Source organism: Leuresthes tenuis, unplaced genomic scaffold (assembly GCF_036924035.1).
Source record: "Leuresthes tenuis unplaced genomic scaffold, fLeuTen1.0.hap1 SCAF_24, whole genome shotgun sequence".
Lineage (NCBI taxonomy): Eukaryota > Metazoa > Chordata > Actinopteri > Atheriniformes > Atherinopsidae > Leuresthes > Leuresthes tenuis.
This window is the reverse complement of record NW_027325378.1, coordinates 24,852,774-24,870,182: the sequence shown is the minus strand read 5'-3', so window position 1 is coordinate 24,870,182 and position 17,409 is coordinate 24,852,774. Positions and strand designations below refer to the sequence as shown.

At 41.8% G+C, this 17,409-nt stretch overlaps 1 non-coding gene across 1 annotated transcript; it reads right to left on the bottom strand.

The window, feature by feature from the left end:
- Positions 1 to 1,724: 1,724 nt before the first annotated feature.
- LOC140285072 (U5 spliceosomal RNA) lies at positions 1,725 to 1,838 on the bottom strand. The gene has a single exon (XR_011910272.1). It is a non-coding gene; the product is annotated as a U5 spliceosomal RNA (small nuclear RNA).
- Between the last annotated feature and the right edge of the window lie 15,571 nt (positions 1,839 to 17,409).

Below are 17,409 nucleotides of genomic sequence, written 5' to 3'. Positions count from 1 at the left end.
TATGGGTGTATGTGTGCGAACGTGTGTGTGAGTTTGTGTGTGTGAGAGTTTAAAGAACCTGTTATCCACAGGCAGGTCTTAACTAGTATGGCACGGGTCCAGCCTGTCTCATCTTTTTTGGAAGGTCCAGCGCTTGGCCGTAACCCTTCTGTCTGTTTGGACTCTCACATACATTCGGTTAATCATAGAAAAACGAGAACAAAACTTTTTAGCCCCTTAAATTCATAAAACAGACATGGTGCAGTTATTTCCATTCTAGAAAATAAGAGTAATCACCACCATTCCTATAAATTCTGGATATTCTAACAATCTGAATCTTTTTTAAATGTTCAATGAAGCCCTTTGCTGTTCTGTTTAGAGACTCAGCTGATCATAAACCTTCTAAACTCTTAACCTTTTTCATTTCTCAGTTAGTATTCACTTTAAAACTGATTAAAAGAAAAAATAAATGAATGCCTATCAACAAATGTGGGATCTAAACTCTACTGCTTCCTCTAAAATGATTTATTTTCTCAATTCAGAAATATGTGTGTGTAAGTCACAACACCTGTGACACCAAAACGGCTTTCTTTTCTCTCTTTTCTCTACACTCTGCACTGTGAGCACACACACCAAATCAGAAAGGCTTTTTTCTCTCTTTTCTACATTATGGACTGTGGGGACACAAAACCCCTCTCTCTTTTTTTTTTTTGATTGTGTGTCAGGGCGTTGTCTCACGTATTAGATGATGCTTAAGATATGAATGGGTTTATCAGTCACATCAGAATCCATACATACTGATCCTCCCGTAATAAAATGGTCGGATCTTATCAAACACACTTTGTTTCTTGTGACAATCAAGTCAGCGAAACAGCGTATACACGTCAAGACACTGAATCAAGTTTGCCACAAGAACTCATAAGTTTGGCAGTATTGCTCTGCCGTCAGCAATCATACACCCATTTTATTTTCGTGAGACATGTGCAGGCACCTGTTCATCTACTGTTCTATCACTATGAATTAGTTTATCTATTATCAATAAGGATACTTCTACAACTACTATCAAAGTATGTCCGGACTTCTTATGTTGTCAGTTGCTATATATGAATAAGTGGGTAGCTACTGACAAGCATTAAGCATGTCACACAGCCCAAACATATAACATTTCAGGACACACCACACAGTTAACAACCACAGTGAAGCGTGTCAAAGCCCAAACATGTAACATTCAACAGGACACTTACACAACACATTCAAATCAAACAGTCAGACAACATACAAGAACATATACCCCAGCCGGCATTGCTCCCTGCCTATTTTCCTACAGCTCACTATGTGTGCGCACACCTTTATTCACAAACTCTTCAACTTATACTCTTTTACCGAAGCTGCTACAGCTCGATTGGCCGAATACCCTTAGATCCTATTTCGGTGAATTTGAAATCTGCCTTACATGTAACAGATTAGCGGTTTAGCAGTTTTAATTTAGTTTGAGTGAAGGAATTCATTTTATTGCAAAATCCGAAATCGTGAAGAACTCGTGAAAGTAAGCTTATTCTCGGATTCCTGAAACTTTAGATTTGCTCTTTCTTTTACTGCAAAGTACAACGTTGTTTTTTTTGTTTAAATCTTTCTAGACATGGTAATTAAGAAGGACAAAGCAGTCGCAACAAGTAAGGCGACTCTACTCAGAGAAGTCACTCTGCACAGTAACAAGATTTCTTTTGCACAGACAGAAAGGGCTTCACCCGCAAAGGTAAAGCCTGCCAAAAATAGAAACAACTCATTAGTGCTGCTCTCCACTGAAGTCTTTAGTAAAAGGCGAAAGACTTGTACGTTATGAAGAGAAACCAGAGTACGATTATCCGTCACTGCGGGAGCAGGGCATCAGGCTAGTTGGCATAGCCACCTTCCCCATGGTGAGCTTTGCTCCCCCCCCCCCCCCTTGCTCCTCGGCTGACCAAGGAGGAACTACTCGATGGCTGCAACACCTGAAAGAGATATTGATGCGAGACCCGATCAAAAGCTTTTTCAAAGTCTAAATTTAAGATGACAATCCGGGTGTTTCTGTCTCTAGCGTAATCAATGATGTCTCGAATCAGTACGAGGCTGTCGGTGAGTTGTCTCCCTGAGATGGCACAAGCCTGGTCTGGGTGAATTACCTCCTCTAAAACAGAGGACATCCGTGTCGCTAAAACCTTGCTAAAAAGTTTACAGTCAAAGTTTAAAAGTGTGATGGGCCTCCAATTCTTTAGGTCAGTCTTATCATTTTTTTAAAAAGTAGAGTCACTATTCCCACTCTAAAACTGTCAGGCAGTCGGTCGAGTTTTTCAAAATCTTTAAAAACATCTAAAATGTCTGATGATAAAAGGTCCCAAAAGGTCAGATAGAATTCTGAAGGAAGCCCGTCTAAACCCAGAGCTCGACTTCTCTTAAAACCTGTTAGGCATTTTTTCTAACTCTAAAGCAGTAAAATCCTGTGTCAAGTGTGCATGCTCTTTTACGGTTTTGTCAACGAATTTTAAAATTTCTGCCGATGTTTCCAAGTGCACTGGTTTCTCTTTGTACATGTTACTATAAAAGGTATGTACAGTTTCAATCATCTCTTGTGTGGATTTTGTTAAAAACCCATCTTCTCTTTTTAGATTTTGAATACACTCCTTTTTATTTATAACTTTCTTAATAAAGTACCGTGTGCATTTTTCACCTTCCTCAATTTCCTGCTCCCTGCTTCTTACAAAAATTCCTTTACTCTTTATTTCTGCTAAAACTGACATTTCCTTTTTGACATGTTTGATTTCTTCATTAAAGTCTATGCCACACTGATTTAGTTTAAAGTAGCGCTGTAAGCGTTTCTGTAGTCCCATCATACATCTATTCTCTTTCCTTTTTTTACGTTTACCTTGCTGTTTAAAAAAAGTCTGGGTCGTTTCCTTCACCATTTCCCACGATTGTGCATGTGTTTCGTAGAGGTCTTGAAAGGTCTGCCACTCTTTATAACATTCCCTGTACTGACTGACTATGATTTCATCCTCCAACAGGGAACAGTTGAGTTTCCACAGACCACTTCCTACCGTCACACCAGAAGGGGGGGAAAGGGTGCAGGAGAGCATAAGGTGGTCTGAAAAGAAAACAGGAGTTAATCTAACATCAGTGGGTGGGCAATCTCTAGTAAAGAAATAATCAATGCGAGAGGCTCTGGTGCCATCATGACTAAACCAGGTGAAGCCCTCCTCTCTGGGATGCATGGTTTTAAAACAGTCAGTAAGCTTAAAATCCCTGCATATGCCCTGAAGTAAAATCGAAGTCCAAATAAAAATCCACTTTAAAATCTCCCCCTGCTCTTTTTCTATCTTTCCTGCTCAAGATACAGTTAAAATCCCCTCCTACAACTAAAGGTACTTGCCCTAGCATGTAAAGCTGTATATCTTCTAAAAGGTCATACCTGTAATTTTTTCCATTGAAACCATAAATATTTAAGAGGTTAAAGTCTTGCCCCATAACATTCAAGTGTGCTAAAAGTGCCCGTCCGCCACTGTGCTACCTTTCACCAGAACATGCGGATTTTTAATTAGAATGGCCACACCATCATTTTTATTTTGATTTGAGCCACTCCATATCGATAAATGGGGCCACATTTCCTCCCATTGTCTATGGTTTTTTGAAAAAGGTAGTCCACATTCTTGTATTAAAAACACATCTGATTTTATGGAGACTAAGAAGGATAAAATACTCTGGGCTCTTGTCTTTGATTTCACACTTCTCACATTTAGTGTTGAGAAGGTGAGAACCATTAAAAGAATAAAGGAAAGTAGGTATGTCATTTTCGTTTTTCTAAGTTATCAAAACAAATTACACACTCAGGTTATTTCTTGGGAAACTAGCTCTTCCTTAATTTCTTTAGGTGAAAAGTGAGTAGGGTGATCTATATTTCCTTTTCGGACTCTCGGTGTTGGCCTCTGACGCAATGTTGCATTTAACTTTGAGTCCCTGGGTGTTGATTGCAGAGCTAAAGTTAAAAAGGAGACCTCATTTGGTGAGTCGGAGGGGAAGACTCTAGGTTCTTCCACTGAAGAACTGTCTGAAAGGGACCTAACCCTTCCCCTCTTCTCTGATACCACTGGGGAATCGGAGGACAACTCAGATGCCGTCCTCTTCGGCTGTTGACCTTCGGGGAGGTGAGTATCTTCACTACACTCACCTGTCTGCTCTTCCTCCTCATTTAGCGTAGCTCCACCCTCTGCCTGTGAATTCTCACAGACTTCAGCACTGAGTGGTGAGGCCTCTACAGGCCCCTCCCCTTTATGTTCCTCACTTCCAATCCAAGCTTTTGGCGGGAAGTTTGAATTTATTGGGTCAACCTCTTCATTTTGTTCACCAACTGCCACCTCTGATCCTTCTCTTTGTTGGCTTGACTGAGACTTTACCGTCTTTAATTTCTTGGCAAAAGATTTAGGGCAGTCTCTGAAGAGGTGATTTAATTCTCCACAGAGCTTACATTTGTTCGGAGTTGTTCGGCTACAAGAAGGTGTGAAAGTCCGACCATGGTTTGTAGAAAGCGGGTAAGAAAAGGTTCGAAAGTCCGAATATATACCATCAAAAGAGGGAGCGAAGGTGTTCGGCTGCAAGAAGGTGTGAACGTCCAACCAAAGTTTGTAAAAAGCAGTGAAGAAAAGTTTCGAATATCCAACCAAACATAATCAAAAGCGGGAGCAGAGCTGTTCGACTGCAAGTAGGTGTGAATGTCAGATCATAATTTGCAAAAAGCTGATGAGAAAGGGGGAGAATGCCCGACTATACACCATCAAATGTGGGAGCGGAAGTTTTCGGCTGTGAGTAGGTGTGAATGTCCCACCATAATTGCTGAAAAATGTGTTAGAAAAGACTAGAATGCCGAACAATACATCATCAAAAGCGGGAGAGGTGGTGTTCGGCTGCAAGTAGGTGTGAACGTCCAGCCATAATTACTCACAAACGGGTAAGAAAAGGTAGTATTGCCAGACCATACATGATCAAAACAGGGAGCGGAGGTGGTTCAGCTGCAAGGTGTGAATGTCTGACTAAAGTTTGTAAAAAGCGGGTATGACAAGGTGCGAATGCCCGACAATGTATGATCAAAAGAGGGAGCGGAGGTTTTCGGCTGCAAGGTCTGAATGTCCAACCATAATTTGTAAAAACCGGGGAAGAAAAGGCTCGAAAGCCCGACTATACACCATCAAAAGCGGGAGCGGAGGTGTTCAGCTGCAAGAATGTCTGCATGTCCACCAATAATGACTGAAAATGGGTAAGAAAAGGTGCGAATGCCCAACCATACATCATCAAAAGCAGCAGTGGATGTGTTCCGCTATAAGAAGGTTTGAATGTCCAACTATAGTTTGTAAAAGGCGGGTAAGAAGAGGTTCGAATGCCCGAACATACACCATCAAAAGAGGGAGCGGAGGTGTTCTGCTGTAAGAAGGTGTGAATGTCCGACCATAGTTGGTAAAAAGCGGGTAAGAAAAGGTGAAAATACCCGACTGTACACAATCAAAAGAGGGAGCGGAGTTGTTTAGCAACAAAGTGTGAAAGTCCGACCATGGTTTGTAAAAAGCAGGTAAGAAAAGGTTTGTATGCCGGAATATACACCGTGAAAAGCGGAGGTGTTCGGCTGCAAGAAGGTGTGAACGTCCGACCAAAGTTTGTAAAAAACAGTTAAGAAAAGTTTCGAATATCGAACCAAACATAATCAAAAGCGGGAGCAGAGCTGTTCGACTGCAAGTAGGTATGAATGTCAGTTCATAATGTGCAAAAAGCTGATGAGAAAGGGGGAGAATGCCCGAATATACACCATCAAATGCGGGAGCGGAGATGTTCGGCTGTGAGTAGGTGTGAATCTCCAACCATAATTGCTGAAAAATATGTTAGAAAAGGTAAGAATGCCGGTCCATACATCATCAAAAGCCGGAGAGGTGGTGTTCAGCTGCAAGTAGGTGTGAATGTCCAGCCATAATTACTCACAAACGGGTAAGAAAAGGTAGTATTGCAAGACCATACATGATCAAAACAGGGAGCGGAGGTGGTTCAGCTGCAAGAAGGTGCGAATGTCCACCCATAATTACTGGAAAATGGGTAAGAAAAGGTGAGAATGCCCAACCATACATCATCAAAAGCAAGAGTGGATGTGTTCGGCTACAAGAAGGTTTGAATGTCCGACCATAGTTTGTAAAAAGCGGGTAAGAAAAGGTTCGAATGCCTGAACATACACCATCAAAAGAGGGAGCGGAGGTGTTCTGCTGTAAGAAGGTGTGAATGTACAACCATAGTTGGTAAAAAGCAGTTAAGAAAAGGTTCGAATATCGAACCAAACATAATCAAAAGCGGGAGCAGAGCTGTTCGACTGCAAGTAGGTGTGAATGTCAGATCATAATTTGCAAAAAGCTGATGAGAAAGGGGGAGAATGCCCGACTATACACCATCAAATGTGGGAGCGGAAGTTTTCGGCTGTGAGTAGGTGTGAATGTCCCACCATAATTTCTGAAAAATGTGTTAGAAAAGACTAGAATGCCGAACAATACATCATCAAAAGCGGGAGAGGTGGTGTTTGGCTGCAAGTAGGTGTGAACGTCCAGCCATAATTACTCACAAACGGGTAAGAAAAGGTAGTATTGCTAGAACATACATGATCAAAACAGGGAGCGGAGGTGGTTCAGCTGCAAGAAGGTGCGAATGTCCACCAATAATTACTGAAAAATGGGTAAGAAAAGGTGCGAAGGCTCAAACATACATAATCAAAAGCAGGAGTGGATATGTTCCGCTACAAGAAGGTTTGAATGTCCGACCATAGTTGGTAAAAAGCGGGTAAGAAAAGGTGAAAATACCCGACTCTAAAAAATCAAAAGAGGGAGCGGAGTTGTTCAGCAACAAAGTGTGAAAGTCCGACCATGGTTTGTAAAAAGCGGATAAGAAAAGGTTTGTATGCCGGAATATACACCATTAAAAGCGGAAGCGGAGGTGTTCGGCTGCAAGAAGGTGTGAACGTCCGACCAAAGTTTGTAAAAAGCAGTTAAGAAAAGGTTCGAATATCAAACCAAAGATAATCAAAAGCGGGAGCAGAGCTGTTCGACTGCAAGTAGGTGTGAATGTCAGATCATAATTTGCAAAAAGCTGATGAAAAAGGGTGAGAATACCCGACTATACACCATCAAATGCAGGAGCGGAGTTGGTCGGCTGTGAGTAGGTGTGAATCTCCGACCATAGTTTGTAAAAAGGGGGTAAGAATAGGTGCGAATGCCTGAATATACACCATCAAAAGAGGGAGCGGAAGTGTTTCGCTGTAAGATGGTGTGAATGTCCGACCATAGTTGGTAAAAAGCGGGTAAGAAAAGGTTAAAATACCTGACTGTACACAATCAATAGCGGGAGCGGAGTTGTTCGGCTACTAAAAGGTGTGAAAGTCCGACCATGGTTTGTAAAAAGTGGGTAAGAAAAGGTGCGAATGCCCGACAATGTATGATCAAAAGAGGGAGCGGAGGTTTTCGGCTGCAGAAGGTCTGAATGTCCAACCATAATTTGTAAAAACCGGGGAAGAAAAGTCTCGAAAGCCTAATCATACACCATCAAAAGCGGGAGCGGAGGTGTTCAGCTGCAAGACGGTCTGAATGTCCATCAATAATTGCTTTGAAACATGAAAGAAAATTTTCGAATATCAAACCGCACATGGTCATAAGCGGGAGAGGAGTTGTTCAGCTGCAAGAAGGTGTGAATGTCCACCCATAATTACTGAAAAATGGGTAACAAAAGGTTCGAGTGCCCAACCATACATCATCAAAAGCAGGAGTGGATGTGTTCGGCTACAAGAAGGTTTGAATGTTCGACCATAGTTTGTAAAAAGCGGGTAAGAAAAGGTTCGAATGCCCGAACATACACCATCAAAAGAGGGAGCGGAGGTGTTCTGCTGTAAGACGGTGTGAATGTCCAACCATAGTTGGCAAAAAGCGAGTAAGAAAAGGTTAAATACCCGACTGTTAACAATCAATAGCGGGACCGAAGTTGTTCGGCTACAAGAAGGTGTGAAAGTCCGACCATGGTTTGTAAAAAGCGGGGAAGAAAAGGCTCGAATGCCCGACTATACACCATCGAAAGAGGGAGTGGAGGGGTTCAGCTACAAGAAGGTGTGAATGTCCATCAATAATTGCTTTGAGACATGAAAGAAAATATTTGAATATCAAACCGCACATGATCATAAGCGGGAGAGGAGGTGTTTAGCTGCAAGAAGGTGTGAATGTCCACCCATAATTTCTTAAAAATGGGTAAAAAAAATGTGCGAATGCCTACCATACATCATCAAAAGCAGGTGTGAATGTCAGATCATAATTTGCAAAAAGCTGATGAGAAAGGGTGAGAATGCCTCACGTTACACCATCAAATGCGGGAGCGGAGGTGTTCGGCTGTGAGTAGGTGTGAATCTCCGACCATAATTGCTGAAAAATGTGTTAGAAAAGGTAAGAATGCCGGACCATTCATCATCAAAAACGGGAGAGGTGTTCGGCTGCAAGAAGCTGTGAATGTCCAGCCATAATTACTCACAAACGGGTAAGAAAAGGTAGTATTGCCAGACCAAACATGATCAAAACAGGGAGCGGAGGTTCTTCAGCTGCAAGAAGGTGTGAATGTCCGACTAAAGTTTTTAAAAGGCGGGTAAGACAAGGTGCGAATGCCTGACAATGTATGATCAAAAGAGGGAGCGGAGGTTTTCGGCTGCAAGAAGGTCTGAATGTCCAACCATAATTTGTAAAAACCGGGGAAGAAAAGTCTCGAAAGCCTAATCATACACCATCAAAAGCGGGAGCGGAGGTGTTCAGCTGCAAGACGGTCTGAATGTCCATCAATAATTGCTTTGAAACATGAAAGAAAATTTTCGAATATCAAACCGCACATGGTCATAAGCGGGAGAGGAGTTGTTCAGCTGCAAGAAGGTGTGAATGTCCACCCATAATTACTGAAAAATGGGTAACAAAAGGTTCGAGTGCCCAACCATACATCATCAAAAGCAGGAGTGGATGTGTTCGGCTACAAGAAGGTTTGAATGTTCGACCATAGTTTGTAAAAAGCGGGTAAGAAAAGGTTCGAATGCCCGAACATACACCATCAAAAGAGGGAGCGGAGGTGTTCTGCTGTAAGACGGTGTGAATGTCCAACCATAATTGGTAAAAAGCGAGTAAGAAAAGGTTAAATACCCGACTGTTAACAATCAATAGCGGGACCGAAGTTGTTCGGCTACAAGAAGGTGTGAAAGTCCGACCATGGTTTGTAAAAAGCGGGGAAGAAAAGGCTCGAATGCCCGACTATACACCATCGAAAGAGGGAGTGGAGGGGTTCAGCTACAAGAAGGTGTGAATGTCCATCAATAATTGCTTTGAGACATGAAAGAAAATATTTGAATATCAAACCGCACATGATCATAAGCGGGAGAGGAGGTGTTTAGCTGCAAGAAGGTGTGAATGTCCACCCATAATTTCTTAAAAATGGGTAAAAAAAATGTGCGAATGCCTACCATACATCATCAAAAGCAGGTGTGAATGTCAGATCATAATTTGCAAAAAGCTGTGAGAAAGGGTGAGAATGCCTCACGTTACACCATCAAATGCGGGAGCGGAGGTGTTTGGCTGTGAGTAGGTGTGAATCTCCGACCATAATTGCTGAAAAATGTGTTAGAAAAGGTAAGAATGCCGGACCATTCATCATCAAAAACGGGAGAGGTGTTCGGCTGCAAGAAGCTGTGAATGTCCAGCCATAATTACTCACAAACGGGTAAGAAAAGGTAGTATTGCCAGACCAAACATGATCAAAACAGGGAGCGGAGGTTCTTCAGCTGCAAGAAGGTGTGAATGTCCGACTAAAGTTTTTAAAAGGCGGGTAAGACAAGGTGCGAATGCCTGACAATGTATGATCAAAAGAGGGAGCGGAGGTTTTCGGCTGCAAGAAGGTCTGAATGTCCAACCATAATTTGTAAAAACCGGGGAAGAAAAGGCTCGAAAGCCAGACTATACACCATCAAAAGAGGCAGCGGAGGTGTTCGGCTGCAAGAAGGTCTGAATGTCCAACCATAATTTGTAAAAAGCGGGTAAGAAAAGGTAAGAATGCCCAACCATAAATTATCAAAAGCGGCAGCAGAGATGTTCGGCTGGTATTTATCAATGTCTAGATAGATTTCAAGAAAAAACAACGTTGTACTTTGCAGTAAAAGAAAGAGCAAATCTAAAGTTTCAGGAATCCGAGTATAAGCTTGCTTTCATGAGTTCTGCACGAATTCGGATTTTGCTATAAATTAAATTCCTTCACTCAAACTAAATTAAAACTGCTTTGTCCTTCATATGTACCCAATTCTACATATATTTCAAGCATAAACTTCCTCATATTACCCAGAATGAAAAAGAACCACACTTGTGATTAAGCCATACGCCCCTTTTGAGGAGTTCTGCATGATTTGGGATTTTATCTATAAAATTAATTCCTTCACTCAAACTATGTTAAAACGGCTTTTACCTTAATATTTATCAATGTCTAGATAGTTTTAAACAAAAAAAACAATTTTGTACTTTGCAGTAAAAGAAAGAGCAAATCAAAAGTTTTAGGAATCCGAGAATAAGCTTCTTTTCATACGTTCTGCTATATTTGGGATTTTATGTATGAAATGAATTCCTTCACTCAAACTATGTTAAAACTGCTTTGTCCTTCATATTTATCAATGTCTAGATCGACTTCAACAAAGAACAACATTGGATTTTGCAGTAGAAGAATGAGCAACAATGAAGGATCAGGAATCCGAGAATAAGCTTCTTTTCATACGTTCTGCATGATTTGGGATTTTATGTATAAAATGAATGCCTTCACTCTAACCAAGTTTAAACTGCTTTGTCCTTCATATTTATCAATGTCTAGATCGACTTCAACAAAGAAAATTGTATTTTGCAGTAGAAAAAAGAGCAACACTGAAGGATCAGGAATCCGAGAATAAGCTTATTTTCATACGTTCTGCATGATTTGGGATTTTGCTTTAAAATGAATTCCTTCACTCAAACTATGTTAAAAACTGCTTTTAACTTCATATTTATCAATGTCTAGATCGACTACAACAAAGAACAACATTGTATTATGCAGTAGAAGAAAGAGCAACACTGGAGGATCAGGAATCCGAGAATAAGCTTCTTTTCATACGTTCTGCATGATTTGGGATTTTATGTATAAAATGAATTCCTTCACTCAAACCAAGTTAAAACTGCTTTGTCCTTCATATTCATCAATATCTAGATCGATTTCAACAAAGAACAAGGTTGTATTTTGCTGTATAGGAAAGAGCAACACTGGAGGATCAGGAATCCGAGAAAAAGCTTATTTTCATGAGTTCTGCACGATTTCGGATTTTCCTATAAAATGAATTGCTTTGCTCAAACCAAGTTAAAATAGCTTCGTCCTTCATAGTTATCAATGTCTAAAAATGTATCAAGCATAAAGTTCCTCATATTACCCTGAATGAGAAAGAAGCATCCCTTTGGTTGAGCAATACGTTCCTTTTGAGGAGTTAGGCATGATTTCGGATTTTGCTATAAAATTCATTCCTTCACTCAAACCAAGTGGAAACTGCTTTGTTCTTCATATTTATCAATGTCTAGATCGATTTCAACTTCTTCTACTGGAAAATCCAACGTTGTTCTTTGTTGAAGTCGATTGATAAAGATGAAGGTAAAAGCAGTTTTCACTCGGTTTGAGTGAAAGAATTTATTTAATAGCAAAATCGCAAATCATGCAGAACTCCCTTTCACATTCACACCTTTTCTCACCCACTTTTTGCAAACTATGGTCGGCTATTCACAGCTTCCTCTCCACCATACTTGTATGATGGGATATTCACACCCACTTGCATCCGAAGACCCCCCCCCCCCACTTTTGTTGATATTTAGTCGGTCATTCGCACCTTACCCGCTTTTGGCAAACTATGGCCTTCTTGCAGCCAAACACCTCTGATCTCGCTTTTGATGATGTAAGGTTGGGCATTCAGACCTTGCTTCACCTGCTTTTCACCAAATATAGTCAGACATTCACACCTTCTTGCAGCCGATCCACTCCTGCTTTTGATGATGTATGGTGGGGCATTCGCACCCATTTTTTACCCATTTTTCAGGAATTATGGGTGGACATTCAGATCTTCTTACAGCCGAAAACCTCCGCTCCCTCTTTTGATCATACATTGTCGGGCATTCGCACCTTGTCTTAGCCGCTTTTTACAAACTTTAGTCGGTTATTCACACCTTCCTAACTGTTTTGATCATGTATGGTCTGGCAATACTACCTTTTCTTACCCATTTGTGAGTAATTATGGTTGGAGAGTCACACCTACTCACAGCCGAACAACCGCTCCCGCTTTTGATGGTGTATAGTCGGGCATTCTCACCCTTTCTGATCAGCTTTTTGCAAATTATGATCTGATATTCACACCTATTTGCAGTCGAACAGCTCTGCTCCCGCTAATGATTATGTTTGGTTGGATATTCGAACTTTTTAACTGCTTTTTACAAACTTTAGTCGAACGTTCACGTATTCTTGAAGCCGAACACCTCCGCTTCCGCTTTTGATGGTGTATATTCGGGCATACGAACCTTTTCTTACCCGCTTTTTACAAACCATGGTCGGACTTTCAAACCTTCTTGTAGCTTAAAATCTCCGCTACCTCTTTTGTTTGTGTACAGTCGGGTATTTTAACCTTTTCTTACCCGCTTTTTACCAACTATGGTCGGACATTCACACCTTCTTACAGCGGAACACCTCCACTCCCTCTTTTGATGGTATATGTTCGGGCATTTGAACCTTTTCTTACCCACCTTTTACAAACTATGGTCGGACATTCAAACCTTGGAGCCGAACACATCCACTCCTGCTTTTGATGATGTATGGTTGGGCATTCGCACCTTTTCTTACCCATTTTTCAGTAGTTATTGGTGGACATTCAGACCTTCTTGCAGCTGAACACCTCCGCTCCCGCTTTTGATGGTGTATAGTTGGGCTTTCGAGCCTTTTCTTCCCCGGTTTTTACAAATTATGGTTTGACATTCAGACCTTGCAGCCGAAAACCGCTCCCTCTTTTTATCATACATTGTCGGGCATTCGCACCTTGTCATACCCGCTTACAAACTTTAGTCAGACATTCACACCTTGCAGCTGAACCACCTCCGCTACCTGTTTTGATCATGTATTGTCTGGCAATACTACCTTTTCTTACCCGTTTGTGAGTAATTATGGCTGGACGTTCACACCTACTTGCAGCCGTACACCACCTCTCCCGCCTTTGATGATGTATAGTCGGGCATTCTCACCCTTTCTCATCAGCTTTTTGCAAATTATGATCTGACATTCACACCTACTTGCAGTCGAACAGCTCTGCTGCCGCTTTTGATTATGTTTGGTTGGATATTTGAATCTTTTCTTAACTGCTTTTTACAAACTTTGGTCGGACGTTCACACCTTCTTGCAGCCGAACACCTTCGCTTCCACTTTTGATGGTATATATATTCGGGCATTCGAACCTTTTCTTACCCGCTTTTTACAAACCATGGTCGGACTTTCACACCTTCTTACAGCGGAACAACTCTGCTCGCTCTTTTGATGATGTATGGTTGGGCATTCTGAACTTTTCTTACCCATTTTTCAGTAATTATGAGTGGACATTCCCACCTTTTTGCAGCTGAACACCTCCTCTCCCGCTTATGATCATGTGCGGTTTGATATTCGAAAATTTTCTTTCATGTTTTAAAGCAATTATTGATGGACATTCAAATCTTCTTGTAGCCGAACACATCCACTCCTGCTTTTGATGATGTATGGTTGGGCATTCGCACCCTTTTTTTACCCATTTTTCAGGAATTATGGGTGGACATTCAGACCTTCTTGCAGCCGAAAACCTCCGCTCCCTCTTTTGATCATACATTGTCGGGCATTCGCACCTTGTCTTACCCGCTATTTATAAACTTTAGTCGGACATTCACACTTTCTTGCAGCTGAACCACCTCCGCTCCCTGTTTTGATCATGTATGGTCTGGCAACACTACCTTTTCTTACCCGTTTGTGAGTAATTATGGCTGGACATTCACACCTACTTGCAGCCGAACACCACCTCTCCCGCTTTTGATGATGTATGAACCGGCATTCTTACCTTTTCTAACACATTTTTCAGCAATTATGGTTGGAGATTCACACCTACTCACAGCCGAACAACCGCTCCCGCTTTTGATGGTGTATAGTCGGGCATTCTCACCCTTTCTGATCAGCTTTTTGCAAGTTATGATCTGATATTCACACCTATTTGCAGTCGAACAGCTCTGCTCCCGCTTTTGGTTATGTTTGGTTGGATATTCGAACCTTTTTAACTGCTTTTTACAAACTTTGGTCGGACGTTCACACCTTCTTGCAGCCGAACACCACCTCTCCCGCTTTTGATGATGTATGAACCGGCATTCTTACCTTTTCTAACACATTTTTCAGCAATTATGGTTGGAGATTCACACCTACTCACAGCCGAACAACCGCTCCCGCTTTTGATGGTGTATAGTCGGGCATTCTCACCCTTTCTGATCAGCTTTTTGCAAATTATGATCTGATATTCACACCTATTTGCAGTCGAACAGCTCTGCTCCCGCTTTTGATTATGTTTGGTTGGATATTCGAACCTTTTTAACTGCTTTTTACAAACTTTGGTCGGACGTTCACGTATTCTTGAAGCCGAACACCTCCGCTTCCGCTTTTGATGGTGTATATTCGGGCATACGAACCTTTTCTTACCCGCTTTTTACAAACCATGGTCGGACTCTCAAACGTTCTTGTAGCTGAAAATCTCTGCTCCCTCTTTTGTTTGTGTACAGTCGGGTATTTTAACCTTTTCTTACCCGCTTTTTACAAACTATGGTCGGACATTCACACCTTCTTACAGCGGAACACCTCCGCTCCCTCTTTTGATGGTATATGTTCGGGCATTTGAACCTTTTCTTACCCACCTTTTACAAACTATGGTCGGACATTCAAACCTTGAAGCCGAACACATCCACTCCTGCTTTTGATGATGTATTGTTGGGCCTTCGCACCTTTTCTTAACCATTTTTCAGTAGTTATTGGTGGACATTCAGACCTTCTTGCAGCTGAACCCCTACGTTCCCGCTTTTGATGGTGTATGGTTGGGCTTTCGAGCCTTTTCTTCACGGTTTTTACAAATTATGGTCGGACATTCAGACCTTCTTGCACCCGAACACCTCCGCTCCCTCTTTTGATCATACATTGTCGGGCATTCGCACCTTTTCTTAACCATTTTTCAGTAGTTATTGGTGGACATTCAGACCTTCTTGCAGCTGAACCACCTCCGCTCCCTGTTTTGATCATGTATGGTCTGGCAATACTACCTTTTCTTACCCGTTTGTGAGTAATTATGGCTGGACATTCACACCTACTTGCAGCCGAACATCACCTGTCCTGCTTTTGAAGATGTATGGACCGGCATTCTTACCTTTTCTAACACATTGTTCAGCAATTATGGTCGGAGATTCACAGCTACTCACAGCCGAAAAACTCCGCTACCGCATTTGATGGTGTATAGTCGGGCATTCTCACCCTTTCTCATCAGCTTTTTGCAAATTATGATCTGACATTCACACCTATTTGCAGTCGAACAGCTCTGGTCCCGCTTTTGATTATGTTTGGTTGGATATTCGAACCTTTTTAACTGCTTTTTACAAACTTTGGTCGGACGTTCACGTATTCTTGAAGCCGAACACCTCCGCTTCCGCTTTTGATGGTGTATATTCGGGCATACGAACCTTTCCTTACCCGCTTTTTACAAACCATGGTCGGACTTTCAAACCTTCTTGTAGCTGAAAATCTCCGCTCCCTCTTTTGTTTGTGTACAGTCGGGTATTTTCACCTTTTCTTACCCGCTTTTTACCAACTATGGTTGGACATTCACACCTTCTTACAGCGGAACACCTCCACTACCTCTTTTGATCATGTATGGTCTGGCATTCTTACCTTTTCTAACACATTTTTCAGCAATTATGGTTGGAGATTCACACCTACTCACAGCCGAACATCTCCGCTCCCTCTTTTGATGGTATATGTTCGGGCATTTGAACCTTTTCTTACCCACCTTTTACAAACTATGGTCGGACATTCAAACCTTGGAGCCGAACACATCCACTCCTGCTTTTGATGATATATGGTTGGGCATTCGCACCTTTTCTTACCATTTTTTCAGTAATTATGTGTGGACATTCACACCTTCTTGCAGCTGAAAATCTCCTCTCCCGCTTATGATCATATGCGGTTTGATCTTCGAAAATTTTCTTTCATGTTTTAAAGCAATTATTGATGGACATTCAGACCTTCTTGCAGCTGAACCCCTCCGCTCCCGCTTTTGATGGTGTATGGTTGGGCTTTCGAGCCTTTTCTTCACGGTTTTTACAAATTATGGTCGGACATTCAGACCTTCTTGCACCCGAACACCTCCGCTCCCTCTTTTGATCATACATTGTCGGGCATTCGCACCTTGTCTTACCCGCTTTTTACAAACTTTAGTCGGACATTCACACCTTCTTGCAGCTGAAGCACCTCCGCTCCCTGTTTTGATCATGTATGGTCTGGCATTCTTACCTTTTCTAACACATTTTTCAACAATTATGGTCTGAGATTCACACCTACTACAGCCGAAAATCTCCACTCCTGCATTTGATGGTGTATGTTCGGGCATTCGAACTTTTCTTACCCGACTTTTACAAACTATGGTCGGACATTCAAACCTTCTTATAGCGGAACACATCCACTGCTCCTTTTGATGATGTATGGTTGGGCATTCGCACCTTTTCTTACCCATTTTTCAGTAATTATTGGTGGACATGCAGACCTTCTTGCAGTGGAACACCTCTGCTCCCGCTTTTGATGGTGTATAGTCGGGCTTTCGAGCCTTTTCTTCCCCGGTTTTTACAAACTATGTTTGGACATTCAGACCTTGCAGCCGAAAACCTCCGCTCCCTCTTTTGATCATACATTGTCGAGCATTCGCACCTTGTCATACCCACTTTTTACAAACTTTAGTCAGACATTCACACCTTGCAGCTGAACCACCTCTGCTCCCTGTTTTGATCATGTATTGTCTGGCAATACTACCTTTTCTTACCCGTTTGTGAGTAATTATGGCTGGACGTTCACACCTACTTGCAGCCGTACACCACCTCTCCCGCCTTTGATGATGTATAGTCGGGCATTCTCACCCTTTCTCATCAGCTTTTAGAAAATTATGATCTGACATTCACACCTACTTGCAGTAAAACAGCTCTGCTCCCGCTTTTGATTATGTTTGGTTGGATATTTGAACCTTTTCTTAACTGCTTTTTACAAACTTTGGTTGGACGTTCACAC